Source organism: Miscanthus floridulus, chromosome 8, assembly GCF_019320115.1.
Source record: "Miscanthus floridulus cultivar M001 chromosome 8, ASM1932011v1, whole genome shotgun sequence".
Taxonomy (NCBI): Eukaryota; Viridiplantae; Streptophyta; class Magnoliopsida; order Poales; family Poaceae; genus Miscanthus; species Miscanthus floridulus.
Genome location: NC_089587.1, coordinates 7,723,875 through 7,744,552, shown reverse-complemented (window position 1 = coordinate 7,744,552; position 20,678 = coordinate 7,723,875). Strand labels below are relative to the sequence as shown.

General features: G+C 50.7%; 3 pseudogenes; 1 reads left to right on the top strand and 2 right to left on the bottom strand.

The window, feature by feature from the left end:
* Nucleotides 1-2,105: 2,105 nt before the first annotated feature.
* Nucleotides 2,106-3,637, bottom strand: LOC136471038 (uncharacterized; annotated as a pseudogene).
* A 3,926-nt stretch (nt 3,638-7,563) lies between these two features.
* On the bottom strand, nt 7,564-11,526 carry LOC136468512 (uncharacterized; annotated as a pseudogene).
* Nucleotides 11,527-11,781: 255 nt separating this feature from the next.
* On the top strand, nt 11,782-19,617 carry LOC136468511 (uncharacterized; annotated as a pseudogene).
* The last annotated feature ends 1,061 nt before the right edge of the window (nt 19,618-20,678 follow it).

Genomic DNA, 20,678 nt, shown 5'->3' with positions numbered 1-20,678 from the left:
GCGCTTTCGGGCCCTCTGCTCACTCCGCTTCGGACCGTCGGTTCTAGGTACCCGTTTGGCGGAGCTCGCCCGTCTCCCCTTCGTCTCTACTGTGCAGGACTACTCAGAGCGCTACAACGCCGTGCTCTGCCATGCCCGCGACCTCTCCGCTCGCCAAAAGGTGGAGTTGTACGTGGGCGGCCTTCCGGACCACATCAGGAAGCAGGTACAGATGCGTGCGCCGCCGGACCTCCAGTCTGCCATGTACTTGGCGCGGGCCTTTGAGGACTGCGCGTCTATGCCGGTGCCTCCATTCACACGTGCACAGCCGGGCGATCAGATCGCCACTGCGGCAGCAACCGTGCAAGTGGCGCTTGCGCAGAAGAGCGATTGTCAGTCTGCGACGGTGCGATTACAGGCTGCAGCACGCGGCCTCCTAGCGCGGCGCCGACTGCAGGAGATGCGCCGGCAGATACATGAGGCGGCCTTGATGGCGATCGACCTCAGCAAGGGGGGGCACGACCTCGCCCCGTCGAACGGCCAACAACAACCGTGCCGACCCGTTGTTGTCTCCAGGCGCGAGCATGGTGCTGTTCCCGCAGGCGGCGCACTCCAGTTCTATGGGAGTGATGATGGAAGAAGCGTACTCCTCTTTGTCACCAGCGGAGACGCACTGCCTAGCGCTGCCGCGTTTCGCTGTCGGCCGCCACGAGGTCGTCTCCGCTGGTCGCTGTTGCGATTGTTTCCAGACAGTCGTACCCATGCAGCCCTCTCGTTTCGATGGTCTCCATGGGATCCAGGCGGCTACACGAGCCTGTCCAGCACGCGGAGGGTGTCCGCCGCATCTTCAGGATTCAAGAATAAAGAGTCGAGTTTATTTGAAATAAGCCGAGATGTAAAAGGCTTGTTCTTAGGTGTTCAGTTTGTGTCTAGTGAAGCCATAGTTAGCATCATTGTTAGGTCGCAGCTCGAGGACGAGCTGCATGTCCGGGTGGGGAGTAGTGTTAGAGGAGTCAAAGGCCTATTGGGCCTTAGCCCATTAGGGTTAATTAGTCGTTTGCTTAGGGGCCAAGTCAGACCTCTCTATATAATGAGAGGAGATGTATCAATCTAGAATCAAGCAAGAGATTAGAAGGAAATCCCTTCTCTCTTGTCGGCCGCGGGCGAAGCCCCGCGGCCGGCCTCCCCCAGCGCCCTTGCAGCCCTAGCCGCCGCCGCTGTGAACAGTACCCGCGGCACTGTAGCTCCGCGGGTACTGTAGCGCGCCAGCCGCCGTCGCTCCCCTCGACTCTCTCCTCTCAATCCTAGCAGCCACATAACATCTTCATCTGGCTTGCAATCAACAACAGATGTTGGAACTGTGATCGTCTAGCAAAGAGGACTCCCTCATGCGACCTGTCCTCTTTGCGATCAGGCAGGAGTATCCATCCAGCATTTGTTAATCTGTTGCATCTTCTCTAGACAGGTCTGGTTTACTATTCTTCAGAGGTTGGGGTTGAGCTCCATCAGCCCAGTTTCTACTAGCCAATTTTCAAGTTGGTGGTACCGGGCAATCAAGGACGTACCTAAGGAGATGAAAAAAGGGCTTAATACTCTCATTTCCCTGGCGACCTGGGAAATTTGGAAGCACAGGAATGAGTGTCTTTAATGGTGCAAGTCCAAGCATCACAATTTTATTTCAGACAATCACAAACAAATGCATCGTATGGTGCTCTGCTTGTGCAAAAGGACTCCAGGAGCTGTTGTCTGGGTCGCTTGTTATGGTTTTTTTTTTATAACAGCTTGTGATGGGTTAATTCCCCCCACCCCTTGTTGGTACTCTTTATCGCTTTGCCTGTGCTAGACTAGAGTTCCTTTGGCCTTGTGTCCCAGAGTCAAAGTTTTGTTAGTTGTGGAAGGCTAGTTGCTCTGGTCTAGTCTAGCGTATCCTTTTGGTAGGGGGATTCTTTTCCCTTCTTTGTACTTTTCTTCTACTATTAATGAAATGATGTGCAGCCTTCTTGCCTGTTCAAGAAAAAAAATGAATCATCTAGCGCATGGAGCTACTGTTCTATGAGCACACAAATTTCATAAATCAATTCTAATATGGGCCTGTTTGGTACACTAGCTATTTTATTTGCCAAACACTTATTTCTAAAACAGCTTAACCTTATTTTTCTCTTTCTCTCGTAAAGACATGAGTTGGGATGAAGCTTATCCATCCCAGCTCTCTCCTTCATTTATCTCTCCCATCAATGCATGAAGTTATTGGTGGTTTTTCCAAAACAGCTCAGCTTCGCTTAAAGTTGTTCATGAAGCCGTTTTCTAAAAAAAAACAGCGTTACTAATAAAGCTGAGCTGTGCCAAACAAGCCCTACGCATCTATCCATGCTCCAGCATGTCAGATTACAAACGGTTTCCCCTCGAGGTACTTGTCGAAGCGCGCTTCGTCGTGCTTCTTGAACAGGGCCTTGTAGCGCCTCATGGCCACCGACGCCACGCGGGTGTAGGGCAGCTCGGACCACCGCTGGGCGCTCATGTACACCTACGGGAGCTCCAGGACCTTCCGCAACGGCACCAGCACCTCGCGGCGGAGACGGTGGAGCACCTGGTAGGCGTAGTGCTCCTCTGACAGGTCAGAGTAGTCGGGGTTGGAGTCGCGCGGGAAGAGGCGGCGCGCGATGGCCTCGCAGAGCAGCGTCGTCCGGTCGAACGACGATCCCGGCGTGGGGCACCACTTGGCGGCGAGCCCGATCTTCGTCTTCCTGCCACCGGGTGCTAGCTGCTCGAGGTCGGAGGCGAGGAGGTCGGCGAAGAACTGGGCGACGCAGTCCAAGAGGAAGCGGTAGGCGCCATTGCCGTAGTACGTCTCCAGCGATTGCACGGCGAGCATGGCCGCCTTCCGCACCTCCTTCGTCATGGGGATCTCCTTCGTGGCCGCCATATCCGTCGCCTCGGGTTTCTTCTCCACGGCCGCCTCCTCTGTCTCCATAGGCGCCGCCGCCGCAGGAACCACGGCTCCCGACTCGCTGCTTCGCTCAACGGTTTGGCCGTGCGTGCGCTTCTTTCCGGCCAGCCTGGCGGCGCGGACCTCCGCGACCTTGCGTCTAATCTTCTGGGTTTCCGCCTTGGCCATGTAGAGCTTGCGCGTGTCGGTGCCGTGGATGAGGCGGTAGAGCAGCTGGGGGAAGTCCTTGAGGTAGCCGAACTCGGCGAGCGCGGGGAGGTTACAGGCGAGCGTCTTGGGATGGCGCTCGTGCATCCAGAGCGCGGCGGCGTAGAAGCCCTCCCTGTCGGACTTGCCCGTGCCGCGCACGCCGCGGAGGTTCGCGACGAGCTTGAGCGCGGTGAGCGGGTCGTGCGCCCACACAACGGTGACGAGCTCGCGCACGCGCTGCGCCGGCGTGTCGGGGACGACCTGGAAGAAGAGGTCAAGGCAGGGGTTGCCGGAACTCGCGTAGGTGGCCGAGTTGTTTTCCGTCCGCGCCATGCGGGGCCCCTTGGCGGCATCAGAACCGGCGGCTGGAGGGTCCTCGTTGTTGAAGCAGGTCGAGGAACGGGTGGGAAGCGGGGGCCTCCGCAGCCGTGGCGGGCGGTGGTGGCGGGCGTGCCCCGCGGATGACGGGAGGGCCGAGGAGGACGGCGGCCATGGCGTGATCGATCTGATCTGTTTCTGCTAGGATTCAGGGGAAGCTAGCAAACGTAGCGACGAGATTGATTCGAGAGGATTCGGGATCTCGATCGGCGATGGCTCTGCTATATAGAACCGGACGGCGGCGCGTTTCCTTGCGCCGTACGACGTGGCCCACCAGACCCGTAGGAAGGATCACGAGGCCATCGACCCTGCGTGGACCCGAACCGGACCTCAATTCGCTAATGATCCGCCGACGCCGCTGCACTGACGTCCAACGTGCTGCAGAGCCTGATGCCGGACGCGGGCACGTCCCTGGCGCCCAAGTGGCTGCTGGGCTGGGCTTCGCCGTCGTGCTCGTCGTCCTCCTCCGGTTCCTCGCCATCGCGTTGTGGCGTACGAGATCATGGAGCAGAGCTCGGCGGCACACGGCGCGGAGCCGGTTCTCGCGCCGGAACCTGATGCCCCGGCCCCCGGGTCGCGCTGCGCACGGCGTACGTCGCGGCCTGCGCGCTCCCTCGTGGCCGCGGCGTTGCCCTTCTTCGGCGACGTCGTTGGCGCCGTGGGATTAATCCCGCTCGACTTCGTCCTCCCCGTCGTCATGTAGACATGTGCAACGTGACGCTCGCGCCGCCCAGCAGACGCTCGCCCGTGTCCCTGACCAACGTCGTCGCCATCATGGTCGTCCTAACTTCACCGGCGTCGGCGTCATCGGCGCCGTGGCGTCCGTGCCGAAGCTCGGGCTCGACGCTGGCAAGTTCAAGCTCTTCAGTGTGACAACGTCGTGGACTGATGATAGATGATTAGTGCTAGCAAGAACAACGTAACCAATGCAAGCTGCGCTTGTTCTTCAACTCTTGTTAATTAAATTTCTAATTTTTGGTTCATTCGACTTTTACTGGTAGCATATATGTGGAGAGTCATTTGGTACTAGTCAAGAACCTTCTAGCGGCTCAGCGTTGGCAGCTTCTGTTGGCGCCGGCTGGCTGCCGGAGTTGCAGCTCGACGATGATCGGCAACAAGATCGCGAACGCGCAGGACGTCGTTCACGCACGCACGCACGCGAACACTTGGAACACAGAGACACAGTCTTGCGCCGCCAATGTTGTGACTTTTCTGGTTTTCGTTCTTGCCTTTTTATTCATGGTGTTTACACGATCAATCCGAAGGTCCGAGACCCCCCCGCCATGCCCGCTCACGCTGCGTCGTGCCCGCCTGAGGCGCTGGAACGTTTCCTGCGCGCGTGGTGACGAGGTCCCTGGCCGCACCGTGAATTCTGGCTTCTCCGCTTCTACACCACTCACACACATGCAACTAGCTAGATTGAATCAAGGGAGAACATGCACTATCTAAAACAGGAAAAGACTATGCATCTTGTGCACGGGATTAACTAACATTTCACCCCCTAAGAGCAACTCCAAGAGTATATGTAAATTTTGATCTCTAAATTGGCTCTCTAAAACTATTTAGACTCTCAAAACATGTACCGTCCGCAGCAGAATCTCTAAATCAGGCTAGCTATTTTTTTGAACCCATATCAGCACCTTGGGCACCGGCTACGGCTAGTCACCGTGCAGCGTCTTGCTGTTCGTCGCTTGGGCTGTTGGGCTTGGCCTGGCCATGTTTGCAGCTCAGTGCTATACAGGTTCATCTAGGGATTCTTGATCGTGTGCACCTACTGCTTCTAGATTAATCTCAAGAAGACCAAGGCAAGGATTGAAGCAGGAACATGGTCTGTGGTCTGCATCCGGTAATGCTTCTTCAGGTTCTTCAGGAGAGCGAACGCGGTTATAGCGGCCAAAGCGAGCCAGTACGGGTACGAGACTACGAGTGCTCTGTGTGCAGCAAGATGTACGCGTAGTACCAGGCGCTCGAGGGGTACAGGACGGACACCAGAAGCCGCCCATGCCGCGCCAGCCGCATTGGCTACCGGCGACGAGGCGTCGTCCGGCGGTAGCGCACACACTGAGGAGCTGTGCTCGCTCTGCCTCCGCACGTTCGAAGGACAAGGACGATGATGTGGCCGGCTGGCGGCGGCGTAGTATTTAGATCTGGGCGAGGGACCGCGCGAAGGAGAAAATGCACGTGGGGAAAAGGTGTAGTGGTCGGTCGCTCTGCAGCGGCGCACGAGAGAATCGGCAACGCGCCATGGAGGCCGGAGCTGTGCGGCCCCTGCAGCTTGACTTCATGGCCAACCCAGAGTGCGGCATGGTGGACAAGGCCGTATACGTCCTCCACTCCCTCTGGGCTCCGGTGAGGGACGCGCGTCGCCGTCAGGATCGGTAGGCGACATTCTAATCCTCGTCGAGGCAGAAGGAGAAGGAGCGAGCACGCAAAGGGCGAGGCCCACGCGGGAAACGCCGGGCCACCCCGGATGGCGAGCGAGGCCGGCTCGTCTATTCTGCCGAGCGACTTTGGCGGGACAGCCTACAAGCTATTTTAGAGAGGGAGATGACGAAGCTGTTGGACTGCGTTTTTCAGATGCGGTCAAATTTAACGATATCGAGTGAGATACATATTCTGTTGGAGATGCTGCAAGAGTATCATAATTTTTTTCTTCCAAAAAGTCCAAGTTTTTCAACTCCTAAAAATGTATTGGAAGAAAAAAAAGGTCCATCTTCAATAATTTTCAATAATTCACTTTTAAAATATAAAAGACAATTTTACATCAGAATCATATACTTTTTATAAATTATTTTAACCAATTTTATATATTCTTTTTTTCTTATACATTTACGTCTGGAACCCTTTCATACTCTCTTCCACCTTTAATTGACAGATGAGTACGCTTATATCCGCGCAAAGTTACGCGTGACAGGAAGGATTTCCCAAGTAGGTAAATTTTACGAGGAAGGATTAAGAGTTGTTGGAGAATGATCTTTTCTCATCTTGCCAAAAACCAAGAATTAAGAAGAAAAATAGGTTATTCTTGGAGATGCTCTAATCCCGCTGCACATCTATGACTCCTAGCTGCTGCCTCAACTCGATGAACCTGACTTTACCGAGTGCTTTTGTCAGGATATCAGCTAACTGGTTCTGAGTGCTCACATGGTCGATGTCAATGCTGCCATTATCAACATATTCTCTAACAAAATGATACCTTGTATCTATGTGCTTGCTTCGTTCATGATGAACTGGATTTTTACTCAAGGCTATGGTAGACTTGTTGTCAACCAGGAGACTAACCTTTGGAGCCCGAATGTCGAGCAGTTCACCCAACAGACGACTGAGCCAAATTCCCTGACAAGCTGCATTTGCACTTGCTATGTACTCATCCTCACACGATGATAGAGCAATACTCTTTGTTTCTGTGACACCCACGTGACCAAATTCATACCAATAAAGAACACCGAGCCACTAGTACTCTCCCTGTCATCTATGTCGCCAGCGAAATCACTGTCACCAGATTTTGTATACATGCATTCATAGTTCAGAGTTCCAGCTAGATACCGAAGTATCTGCTTAACTGCAGCCCAGTCACTGGTGGAGCGGGGCCAGCAGGAGCCATGGCCCCCCTAACAATATAATTATATATATATATAATATATATATAGTAAATAGTCTATGTTTATATTAAAAGAGTATAATAAAGAAAATCTTGTTATAATGTTTACTGATATCTTTTACACAACAAAATTACACATGATATAATTAAAATATTTTGATTTATCTAAAAAATTCTTTGCCTACCATATTATGATATATCTACTAAATTTTTTGGTTTATTAAAATACTTATTTTATTATACTTCATATTTTATTGAACATGTATTTAACTAGCAATAACAATTCGGTGACCATCCCTTTTTATTTTGAATCACAGTATAAATGTGGACCCTCACGTACATGCACGTACGCACACTCCTATGATAAAAGAGAGAATTTCTTATTTGACACCAGACAAATGACCCGTTCCTTTCTTGGCCCTCAAAAAATTTTCATTTCCTATTTGACACCGAGTTTAACTTTCATTCCTTACATGACACTCCGTTGTATTTTCCATCCGGCCACCGTTAATTGCGTTGTGAAAAGACGATTTTGCCCCTGTGGGCCCCACCACCCTTCTCCCTCCTCTCCTCCTCCAGGCCGCCGCGTCCTCCCCCAGGAGACGAGGATGCGGTCGCCGCCACCGAGGTCCACCTTATCGGTGCCACGGAACTTCCAGCGCAGGCGGCGGACGTGGAGCACGCGATCGCCGTCGACGGAGACGGACATGCCGACCTCGTCCCTGTCCCGCTCCCGCCCCTAGCCGCCCTAGGCGGTGGCACGCGAGACGAGATCCACCGAGATCTCCCGCTGCTTGCCGCGCACGACGACGCAGGTCCGGTGCCCGCGTCCTCCGCCGTCGCACATGGACACGTGCTCACGGTGCGAGACGAGGATGGGGCCCGACCCGGGTGGGCGTCGCGCCTTGGTCTTCCTGTAGGCCTCCTCCGCCATGTCCCCCGCGACGACCGCCATCTCGTCGTCCACCACGACAGCGACGAAGTACCCCGAGTAGGGCACCGGGGAGCCGCCCGAGGGTGGGAGGCACGCGCGGGAGAGGTCCTAGGCCAGGTCCACCACGCGGCGGCCCCGCACGCGGAAGCGCTTGGACCCGCGCCGCCGCCACAGCAGCCATGGCCACACGCGCACGGCCACCGTCGCCTCCTCGTTGTCGCACTCGCCACCGTCGTCGGACACCGCCGCGGAGGGGACGCGGAGCACGGCGCGGAGGCTGAGCCCCAGCGCGGCGCGTGACCAGGATAGCGCTGCGGCGCAGAGGAGAGGAGGGAGAAGGGTGGTGGGGCCCATAGGGAAAAAATCGTCTTTTCACAGCACAGTTAACGGTGGCCGAATGGAAAATCCAACGGAGTGTCATGTAAGGAATAAAAGTTGAACTCAGTGTCAAATAGGGAACGAAAAATTTTTGAGGGTCAAGAAAGGAACAGGTCATTTGTCTGGTGTCAAATAAGGAATTCTCTCATGATAAAACATGCATCCTACCTTACTATGAGCACTTTCAAAATACTAAGCTAATAGACTTCAAGATTTTTTAGTATTTATATGTGCCCCGTTATGGACAGACACGGTCACCTACCATGGGTACGAGCACTTCCGAAATACTAAACCGATATATTTCAATATTCATGAGTCATCACTTGCGCGCCACTGTCAATATACATGGTCGTCTACTATGTGAAGAATAGCGCGCATGGTTAAATCGTCAAATACTAGAATAAATCTAGAAAAATAAGAGCATAACCCTTAGACAAAAATCTAAACATATAAACTACACTTAATTCTCATATTTTGAAATTCTTCGACGAACCCCCTTATATATAATTTCTGGCTCTGCTACTGAGCTGCACAGTGACTCATCCTTGTTGTCTCCATGTATCGACTCACAATACCTACCGAGTAGGCAATATCTGGTCTTGTGTTCACCAAATATCTCAAGCTCCCAATCACATTCCTGTATTTTGTTGCATCTACTGGAGGAGACTTGTCTTCTTTGCTCAGTTTTAACTTGTTATCCATAGCAACATGACTAGGTAGCGTGTTTATACGTTGCTACGGGATAACTAACAATTTATACTAAAAACACACGGATCGTACGATAAAATAACAATACTGTTAAATTAAATACCAACGTTAAAGTGACATTTAATCCAAAAAGCAAAGTTTATGAATTTAACACAGTCACAGAGTGTGCGGCGTCACAGGCTCACAAACTCTAGAGCTTCTAGAGATTGGATCGAATCCAACCTGGAGCCTCGGAACCCTGCATCTTTTCCTAGACGGGCTTCACTTTCGGATGCGCCGGTAGCAATATCAACGATCTCCAGTCGATGGACCAAGTCGTATGGATCCCCATACAATGGCTCAGACATGTAGATTTTGTTCTCCTTGTACTTGGATACACTTGTTCCACTGAAGCTTTCATTGAAATGTTTAGACATGAACAGTGTCTGATCACCGATGTCCCTCACCCTGGACCACTCCGGTGTACGGTCATGGAGGTTGCACTTGTAGATCACGCTGCTGTAGGTGAAGCGCTGTGTCTCGTGGAACGTGCTCACCATGGCACCAACAATGTGCAACTCACCGTTTGATTCCAGGTAGCTACGGCGGCAGAGCCCCGCAGGTGGCGACAGCGATGACAGCAGCGTCGCGGTTGGAGTAGCGTCGCCGGCGTTGCTGCTGTAGACGGAGATTTCTCTAGTGCAGTCGATCGCTAAGAACTTGTCTTGACAGTGGATGATGGATCCCACGGAGAACTCCAGTTTGGTGTCGAGTAGCGTCCATGGGCTGTCGACTCTAACCCGACAGAACGCGACCTCCGTGGAGCACCCAAGCATGGCCATGGCCACGCACTCACGGCCGGTGGCATCAGGCGGCACCGAGAGCATGATCTCACGGAAGAACACGTCCCTCATGTCTTCTAGCTTGATGGCTCTGCCTGCGGCATCCGCATCCCCATAGCCGTTGGTGGGATGGAGGACCCACCGGCCGTGGACCCTAGACACACGTTCCGATGAGGACGCTGCCGCGACATGTTCGCCTACTGGTGGAAGCTCAACGCGAGGGGCAGGGGCACTGACGAATGGATTCAGCAGCGTCATGGACGCCGCCTCGTCCATGAGCGCCAGCCACCCACATGAGGAGCCGCACGCCACCTTGCCGCGCACGTCGGGCAGCGTCTTGGACAAGACCTTCTTCTCTGGGATGCAGTAGAAGCCGACGCGGTCCGAGTCGGGGTCGAACGGGAGCAGTAGGAGCGGCCCGAAGGTCGCGAACGGGACGGCGGCACGCCATGGGGAGCAAGCGGATCGGAAGGACGCCGTGTCGTGGCCTAACGTGAAACGCTGCCCGATGGACTCGAGGAGATCCTCTAGCAGGCCAGATCTCCAGTTAGGGAGAGGTAGGGACCTTCTCTTAGGATTGGGAGGCTAAGCCATGGAAGATAGATGACATCAACTATGATTCACGCAAGAAACAGCAAGCGAGGGCGATGGAACACGTGAGCGTGAAACCAAATGAAAGGAGAAAAAAGTTGTCTCTTTTGCAAATGTAAAGAGGGGAAGTAAATAAGTGTAGGTAGATTTGGCAAGGTTCTCAGAAATGCAAAGAGGTTCCTTTTGTCTTAATTCTCTTTCCTTCTGTGTTAATTCTTTTTCCTTTTGCTCGTTGCCATGTATGTTGGTGCATGCAAACATGTAATGTGTATATGGATGGCATAATAATTTTTTACTTTCTATTTTGCCGTGATTCCTCTATTACATGACAAGCAATATTCAATCAAGGAGAATGACACGATCAATCAGTAATTAAGATGTCGTGGGATCGCAGGCGTAGGCAGACAGACGAACCAAAACAAATGTTGTATCAAAAAATATCCACATTTTATTTTTTTTAGTTGTAGGAGACAAGCGTTACACTCATATATTCCTTCCTGCTCAAGAATCTTCAGAGCATAGGAGCTCTGACACAAAGTTGTCTCCCTCTCCTTCTGATCTACCTGTATTCCCACGTAATAGGTGAGCAGACCAAGGTCACTCGTACTGAAATTTTTCATCATTTGCTTCATGCCGTCATGTAGACATGTACAACGTGACGCTCGCGCCGCCCAGGCGCTCGCCCGTGTGCCTGACTAACGTCGCCATCATGGTCGCCTTGTGGTGTTTAACCCAGGGCTAAAATTTAGATGTGTCACATCAGGTATCACATAAAAATATTCTGATAGTAATAATAAAATAAATTACACAAGTCCTTAGTAATTCGCGAGACAAATTTATTAAGCTTAATTAATCCATCATTAACATATGTTACCGTAGCACCACATTATCAAATCATGGACTAATTAGGTTTAAAAAATTTATCTCACAAAGTAGTCGCAATATATGCAATTATTTATTTTTTAGTCTATATTTAATACACCATACGTGTATCAAACATTCGATATGATAGAAACTAAACTTTAGATGGAGGAACTAAACAAGCTCTTGACTTCACCGGCGTCGGCGTCATCGGTGCCGTGGCGTCTGTGCCGAAGCTCATGCTCGATGCTGGCAAGTTCAAGCTCTTCAGTGTGACAATGTCGTCGACTGATGAATTGATGATAGATGATTAGTGCTAGCAAGAACAACGTAACCAATGCAAGCTGCCTTCGACATGGCTCTGCCTACCTGCACAACGCTCCTTGGCCCTCCTATGGCCGCCCTCAACACCAACATCGCTGCTGCTGCTGCTGCAGATTCACGGTCCACCCGCGAGGCGCTGTACGGCTCATCTGTGGCGCCGTACGGTGGCGTGGCCAAGGAGGCGTCGTGGTCTGGCCGTGCGTTGGCCTACGCCTCGTCCGGTGACCTATGCGTCGACTTCTTCTTCCAGATCATTCCTGGCGTCACCTCGGCCGCTAACGTGGCGGCACTCCTCGACGTCGCCTGGTCCCAGGACACGTGCGCCACGCTTAGGCTCGTCTGCCACCTCCGCAGCGTGCGTGGCTTGGGCAAGGGCTGTTAGGATCGTGGTGTACCTTTCTGTGTAACCATAGATTCGGGTAAGGCTCCTCGCCTTAGCGTAGTTGGGTCGTAGCAACGTAGACGCCAAGTTTGCCCTAGATTCCGCCTTGCGGACGCCGGTGCTCGGCACGGTGGTGAGGAGGCGAGGTGGTGATCCAGTGGACCGGTGGAGACCCTGCAGAGGTGACGGCGGTGTGGTGGGGCATCCCGTCACTGGCAGCACACTGTAGATCAGATTAGGGTTCTCTATGGTGGGATTGCGGCGGCTCAGACCAACCTCGTTTCTCAAGCCGTGATCCCCACCTATCTTTATATGTGCTGTGCGACAGGGGCCCACCAACCTATTAGGGTTGGGCGCCCCCAATCAGGGTGCAGACGCAAGGGCCCAATAGGTCGTTGGGCCTATTGGTGGAGATCAACTAACATTCTCCCCCTTGATCTCATTCAATCTTTCAATTTCATATCATTTACTTTTGTTCATTCCATTACAGATTAGCGCATAGAGCATGTCTCATCGTCACGGTCCATTGCCGATAGATTTAACAGCTACAACACACTACTATGTTCTAAAATAGATACTTATCTTTGGGCCTTCTTTTGTCCAAGAATTTTAGGCTTTCCCTTAAACCAATGCTAGCTACATGTTCTATGAACACCGTGTTCTCTGAACACGTTGGGTGGTAAGCCTTTTGTAAGCGGATCCGTGAGCATCTTTTCTGTACTTATATGCTCAAGACTTATGACTTGATCCTAAACTTTATCTATCACAACATAATACTCTATGTCAATGTGTTTGGCAGCACCACTTGACTTATGTTGTGAGCATACTGTACTGCTAGATTATAATCGTAGTATAACTTAAGTGGTTTATAGATGTCGTCAACCATCTTCAAACCGGGTATAAACTTCTTTAGTCAGTTCACCTGCCCCGTTGCCTCATATCATGCTACAAACTGTCATACATTATGGACGATGTAGTGACAGTTTGCATTTGAGCTTTTCCATGAAATAGCTCCCCTTTTCGAGAGTGAATACTAACCCGTCGTGGATTTTCTATCATCTCTCGCATAATCAGAATCTGAATTTCCTACTATGTGGAGTGAATCAGATCTTCTATACGTCATCATGAGGCATTTCGTTCCTTGCAAATAATGTAAGACTTTCTTTACTAATTTCATTGTTCTGTTCCAGAATTGCTCTAGAATCTGTCAAGTAATTCGATAATAAATACCAAGTCAGGACGCGTACATACTTGAGCATATTGTAAGCTTCCGACAACTGAAGCATGTGTAACCACTTTCATTTGATTGAGCTCATATTGGTTCCTAGGGTATTGAAAATCTCCATATCTGTCGCCCTTGACTATAGGAGCAGGTGAGGGACTATATTTGTGCATACTGAATTTCTTTAAGATTCTTTCTTTGTATGACTTTTGTGACAGTCCTAATACCCCTTTTCTTCTATCTCGGTGAATCTCGATCCCTAGAACGAACGAGACTTCACCAAGATATTTCATATCAAGTTTTGAGGACAAAACTTCTTTGTCTCCTGTAGTAGACTGACATCACTACTAGCAAGTAAGATATCATCCACATACAGGACAAGAAAGATAAACTTCCCATTCTTAAACTTTGCATAGACACAATTATCCTCTACATTCTCTTTAAAACCCAAAATTCTTTATTGTCTGATTAAACTTCAAGTACCACTGTCTTGAAGCTTGTTTTAATCCATAAATAGATTTCTTTAGGCAGCATCCCATTCATTCTTTTCCTTCCATGACAAAACCTTTCGGTTGTGCCACGTAAACATTTTCCTCCAAGTTTCCATTGAGAAATGCCGTCTTTACATCCATCTGATGTAATTCTAAATCGTAATGTGCCATTAATGTCATTATGATTCTGAAGGAAACTTTACATGAGACTGGAGAAAAGGTCTCATTGTAATCAATCCCTTCTCTTTGCATAAAGCCTTTTGCCACAAGTCGCGCTTTATATCTCTCTATATTCTCTTGAGAGTCAAGTTTTGTTTTGTAGACCCATTTACAGTCTACTGTTTTGGCTCCTTTAGGAATTATATCCAAATCTCAAACTTTATTGACATTCATTGATTTCATTTCATCTTCTATGGCCTCAAGCCACTTTGATGAATGATCACTACTCATGGCTTCTTGAAACAAGGTGGGATCATCCTCCATTTGAAATTCCTTAGTGTTGTACACTTTATAATCAGTAGGAATAGCTGATTTTCTAACTCTTTGAGATCTTTTAGGGGCCTTCACATTTGGCACATCTTTGGTTTGAGGCTGTTGTTGCTCCCTCTCATGTGTGGCAATAGGTTCTATAGGATCTTAAAGATCAGGTTCCTCATCGTCATTCATTGTTGTCACAGGGGGGATAACAACAGGTGCTAGCATCACAGTATCTAGCACTGTCGGTGCAGCGACAGCAGGTAGTGAGAAAAATGGTTCATGAATCATTGGAGTGGGCTCATACACCCGCTTCACTTCAAGGTCAATTTCTCGAGCTACCATGCTCCCTCTCATCAATTCATCCTCTAGGAAGATAACGTGTCTCGTTTCCACAAACTTTGTATGTCTCTCTGGACAGTAGAAAACGAAAAACTTTTGACTTTTTTGGGTAGCCAAATAAGTGGCAACATACTATTTTGGGATCTAACTTCCCAATATTTGGGTTAAATACTTTAGCCTCAGCAGGGCTCCCCCACACACTTAAGTGTTTAGTGAGGGTACTCTTTCTGTCCACAACTCATACGGTGTTTTGGGCACCGACTTACTTTGTACTCAATTAAGAATATGAATGTCAGTTTTTAACGCCTCCATTTACAGGCTCAACTGTAAGGTAAAGTAACTTATCATACTTCCCACTATATCCATCAGGGTACGATTGATTCTTTTAGCTACTTTATTCTGCTGAGGTTTGTCCGGTGTAGAATACTGGGCTACTATACCATTCTTTTAGGCTATGCCGACCGTAGTACTCCCCCATGGTCAGACCTGACTATCTTAATCTTTAATATCTTAAATTTATCCAATGCTTCTGTTCTTTCTTTGATTGGATAAATGTAGCTATAATGGGAGTAATCATTTATGAATGTTATGAACGAATCATAACCATCCACACTCTTTACAGGAAAATGACCACAGATATCTGTGTGAATAATCTATAAAATTCCTGCGCTTTGTTTATCATCTTTCTTTACATACTTTTCTTTTATGCATTCTGAGAGCTCTAATGGAGGAAGAATATTATTCTTAACTAGTCTTTCTATTCCCCCCCTCGAAATATGGCCTAAACAACAGTGCCATAATTTCGACGACGCATCGTGAGCTCTCTTATGTCATCATTATCAGAGTAACACTCTGTCACCAGCTGCTTTATCAGCTGGGTAGCATATGTCTTTGAAGAGCCAGTGAACTGACTCTTTATTCTATCGAGGTATTTGGTGACCGTGTCACACTCTGAGATTGAACCCACAATTGCAGGCTCAATCATGTTCTTTATCACAGCCAAACATTTCTTGTTGGTAGTGACACACTTCTAATGCTCAAGGGCATATAACATCTTTCGGGATTCAAAATCCCTCTTTTTAGTTGCCCAAACGGTATCAGACTCGTTTGTCTCCCTCACCGGTGCCACAGACTCAATGGAACACGGTGAGATGACTACCCAGTTCACCTTAGACAAGATGAAAACCAGGACAAACCTTTTCTTAACATAAAAATAACACCATTTGCATGTCTTGATTCCAACGTTGGTCAAAATCAAAACATACAACTGTTCGTATACACTAATTCTACATCACCGTTGGGCAGAAATAGAATTAATGCATAAATCATTAAAATTATGATATTGTTATTAACAACGTTGGTCAGAAAATAACAACATCATAATCATGTCAAATCTCTTTTTCTCTAATTAAAAACCACATTGGTTCAAAATAACTGGAGAACAAACAATTTCTTTAGTAGCGGAAAAACTCTCCTTTTCTCGAATTTTACCCAAAGGGGAACTCCCTTTTCCATTTTCTTTAAGCCATTAATCAATTTCTAGGAAATAAACATTTACTGAAAAAAGAAAAGCATGAAAAAATTCATTATCTATTTTTCAGAAGCTTTTCTGGTTCATATCTACTTTCTGGAAAAATAACACGTTGGTGTAATTTTACCAGAAATTTTAAACCATTGAAATTCATCAAAATCCATTCAAATCAGCTTCTGAAATTAAATAAAACCTTTCTATACTCTTCTATTCATTTTGGCCCGGCCTTTAGGAACAATAACCGGCCGATCAACAACAGTGTGCGGCCCAGCCTGCCACAGCAGCCCACGCTCGCGCGCTGCCCGCACCCAGGCCGCAACCTGGGCCTAGGCCGGCAAAGCGGCCTCCCGCTCGCGCCCGCCTGGGCTGAAAGCCGGCCTGGCGAAATCTCGCCATCGGATCTCATCCGACGGTCGAGCGCAGGATTCGCGGGGTCAAAACCCGCTCGGCCGCGTCGACTGGAAAAACCCTAGCCTCATTCGCTTCTTTCCCTTTCTCTCGTCGCTCGATCCTTCTTCCTCAGCGCAACCAGCAGCAACCAAGAGTCAGCGAAGGCGGTGGAGCGAGGCAGCCATGGCGCCATCGCCGGCCCCCTCGTCGGCGCGCGTGCTCCCCAACTGGTGAGCACGCCGCCGTCGAGCAGCCTGGCCGCGACGCCCCCTTGGCCGAGCCCGGCGAGCAGCTGTCCCCCGGCTCGGCCCTTCTTCTCCCGCGCCGGCGAAGGGCCATCCCGACGCACGGCGAGGTAGGTCTGTTCCCCCTTTCCCCTTCTCCGATCTGGATCTGCTTTTCTCTTATCCGAACCAGTGTTGGGGATTAGGGTTTAGCTCTAGGGTTAGGGTTTCTTTTCCGATTCGATTCGACCGATTCGGTTTTCTCTTCTTTTGATTTCTTTTCTTTTCGGAGTTCATCCGAATGAGGATCTTGGGTTAGGGTTTTTCTTTTCTTTTGATTTCTTTCTTCTCGGAGTTCATCCGAATCGCTCTCTACCCCTTCTTTATTTGAGTTAGGGTTAGGGTTCGGTTGAACCCGATTTAGTTTTTCTTTTGGTTTGATTCGAGATCTCCAATTCGGGTTTTCTTTTGGTTTGATTCGAGATCTGCGAGATTATCCCATTCCCCTCTTCCCCTTCTTTTCTTTTGAATCTGCTTCTTTTGAATCAAAGTCGAGATGGGGATTTGTTCTAGGGTTCTTGAGATCCTTTCCCCTTTCTCTTCTCTAGTTTAGGGTTCGGCTTTAATTCTGTTCTAGGCCGAATCCTTCTTCCTTTGTTCTTTCTTTCACCCAGTTAGGGTTAGCAGTTCAGTTGAACCTTTTCTTTTACTTCTTTCCTCAGATCCGAACTAGATCTGTTCTGTTCTTGCCGTGCGCCGGTGAGAACAGCGGTGCGGCATCTTTTCCCCGCGCGGTGGCGGTGGTGACCGGGGTTCCAGTGACGTCCGCCACCTCCGGTCCCTTTTCTCTTTGCTTTTACCCGGTTAGGGTTAGGGTTACACACTGGCAACCTGGCTCTGGTACCATTGTTAAAATCGTGGTGTACCTTTCTGTGTAACCATAGATTCGGGTAAGGCTCCTCGCCTTAGCGTAGTTGGGCCGCAGCAACGTAGACGCCAAGTTCGCTCTGGATTCCGCCTCGCGGACGCCGGTGCTCGGCACGATGGTGAGGAGGCGAGGTGGTGATCCAGTGGACCGGTGGAGACCCTGCAGAGGCGACGGCGGTGTGGTGGGGCATCTCGTCGCTGGCAGCACACTGTAGATCGGATTAGGGTTCTCTGTGGTGGGATTGCGGCGGCTCAGACCAACCTCGTTTCTCGAGCCGTGATCCCCACCTATCTTTATATGTGCTGTGCGACAGAGGCTCACCAACCTATTAGGGTTGGACGCCCCCGATCAGGGCGCTGACGTAAGGGCCCAATAGGTCGTTGGGCCTATTGGTGGAGATCAACTAACAAAGGCGACAGGGAGGGCTTCTACGCCGCCGCACTCTGGATGCACGCGCGCCATCCCAAGACGCTCGCCGGGAACCTGGCCAACTTAGCCAGGTTCGGTTGCCTCAAGGACCTGCCCGAGATCCTCTACCGCCTACTCCACGGCGACCGCAAGGAGGGCGAAGACGGCGACCGTCGCGATCAGCAGATCAACGTACACCGCCACGGCATGAAGCGCCGGCGCAGCGACCGCGAGTTTCAGGCTGCCAAGTAGACGAAGCGCCAGGAGGAGGCGCAGCTCGCGCGGTCGGCGCTCTCGCGCTACGAGTCCGACAAGGCTTTCCGCTTCCTCTACGATCGCGTGGCTGAGATGTTCGCCGAGATGCTCAAGTCCGACGTCGAGCACCTGCGCGTGGGCAACACCACCAAGATCGGGCTCGCGGCCAAGTGTGCCCGTCGCTCCGCTCGTCCTACGACCGCGCGACCCTGCTCTGCGAGGCCATAGCCCGCTGCATATTCCCGCGCGAGTCCAGCCAGGAGTACCTCGACATCTCGGACAAGCACTATGCTTACCGCGTCCGTGACCGGCTCCGCCGCGAGGTGTTGGTGCCGCTGCGCAAGGCGCTCGAGCTCCCGGAGGTGTACATGTGCGCGTGCAAGTTCGAAGAGCTGCCGTACGCGCGGGTGGCGTCCTTGGCGATGAACAAGTACAAGGAGGTGTTCCATAAGCACGACAAGCACCGCGTGGCCGGCTTCTTCGATGAGGTGCGCACCGGTTGCGCCAGGATGCCCGCAGACGCGGTGCTGCCGCACGAGCTGATCGCCACAGCGCTTAAGGGGGAGCACGACGAGGCTGCCGAGCTCCAGTGGCGTCGCATGGCGGCCTCTCTAGCCGCTGAGGGGCGCCTGGCCAACTGCATCGCGGTGTGCGGGCTCTCCGGCGCCACCTCTGCCACCACGGACACAGCGGCCTCTGCAGCCATCGCACTGGGGCTCCTCATTTCTGAGCTCAGCCAGGAGCCGTGGAAGGGGCGCGTGACCACCTTCAACGAGACGCACCAGCTGCACAAGGTGCTCGGCACGAGCCTCAAGGAGAAGCTGCGGCCGCTGGTGGAGTCCATGGGGAAGCATAAGAAGGGCGCGAACCTGCAGGGCGTCTTCAGCAAGATCCTGCAGCTGGCGGTGGCCGGCGGGCTGTGCAGGGACATGATGGTGAAGAGGGTGTTTGTGCTGAGCGACATGGACTTCGACGGGTGGACGGGCACCGCGTCCCCGTGGAAGACAGAGTACCAGGGCATCTGCGACAAGTTCGCAGCCGAGGGGTTCACGGTGCCGCAGCTGGTGTTCTGGAACGTGGGGACCTCCAAGGCGTCCACGCCGGTGGTGGCAGCGCAAGAGGGCACGGCCCTGGTGAGCGGCTACTCCAAGAACCTGGTGAGACTCTTCCTGGAGGCGGATGGCGAGCTAACGCCGGCCGCCATCGTGGCAGATGCCATCTCTGGCCCGGAGTACGAGGCGCTAGAGGTGTTCGATTAATTTTTTTTCGTGCGCAAGTGTTCGTGATCGATTGCTGTTGGCGACACAGTGATGAAAACTCTAAAAAAAAAGCTATATGCAGCAGTTTTTGCTGAATAGGGTCTTCTGGTAGAACCACAAACTCGTAGTCTCAGCATCTGGTATTCAGATATGGCATAATTTGAATCGTGGAAACGAAGCTTGAATAAAGTTTTATCATCTTCGATTTGACATATAATTTTTTTTAGTTTGCAAGCACTGAATATGTGTTGTCATGAGCGCACTTGAAGTCTTAGAACTAATTTGTATTTGGCACACTAGGGCATTGATGTTCTATGCAATGCATGGTGAAGAATGCTGGTTTTGCTGAATGTAGTAATTATTAGGATAATACATGTACATAATCGATCATCGAGGTGGACGGCCGGCCATCTCCGGCCCGGAGTATGGCGTGCTTTTAGGTGTTCGGCTGATGTTTCCAGTTGGGACTATAGTTGGGACTATGTGTGCTGCTGAATTGGCGTACTCAGAAAGGATTCTCTCTAGCTGTTTGTTTAAGCTGTTGTATGCCGTCTCCGGGTGCATCGATAGTATTTTTTTACAGAAAGGCACTGGTCTTTCCAATCGCGAGCCAAAGCATTGACGAAGCAAACAAAGGCACCCACCACATTTCAGCATGAAGGCCAATAATGCAGCTGTTCAACAATGTCTATTAGAAGCTACGTCGAAGAGCCCACTCTTGTTTAATATGGCATCAAAGGCTCTGGTGTCAAGATATCATTAGCTACATAGCCCAGTTCTTGTATACTCCCTCTGTCCCGCAATGAATGACGTCGGGGAGTAGCATTTGAATGTCTCCGTTCACACCGTCTGCCATGTATCTGGATCTCCCTCTGTCCACATTCACGCAATCACCGATGTACCTGCTGAGAAGCTCGGACGTCCTTCTTTCTGGGACAGAGGGAGTACAATACAACAATGGCTAACACTATGCCATCAGGCTGTACAAAATCTGCCTGTTCTTTCTGTATAAATCAGGCTCTCTAAAGCATATTACATCTGCATGTCCACAACACTATTCC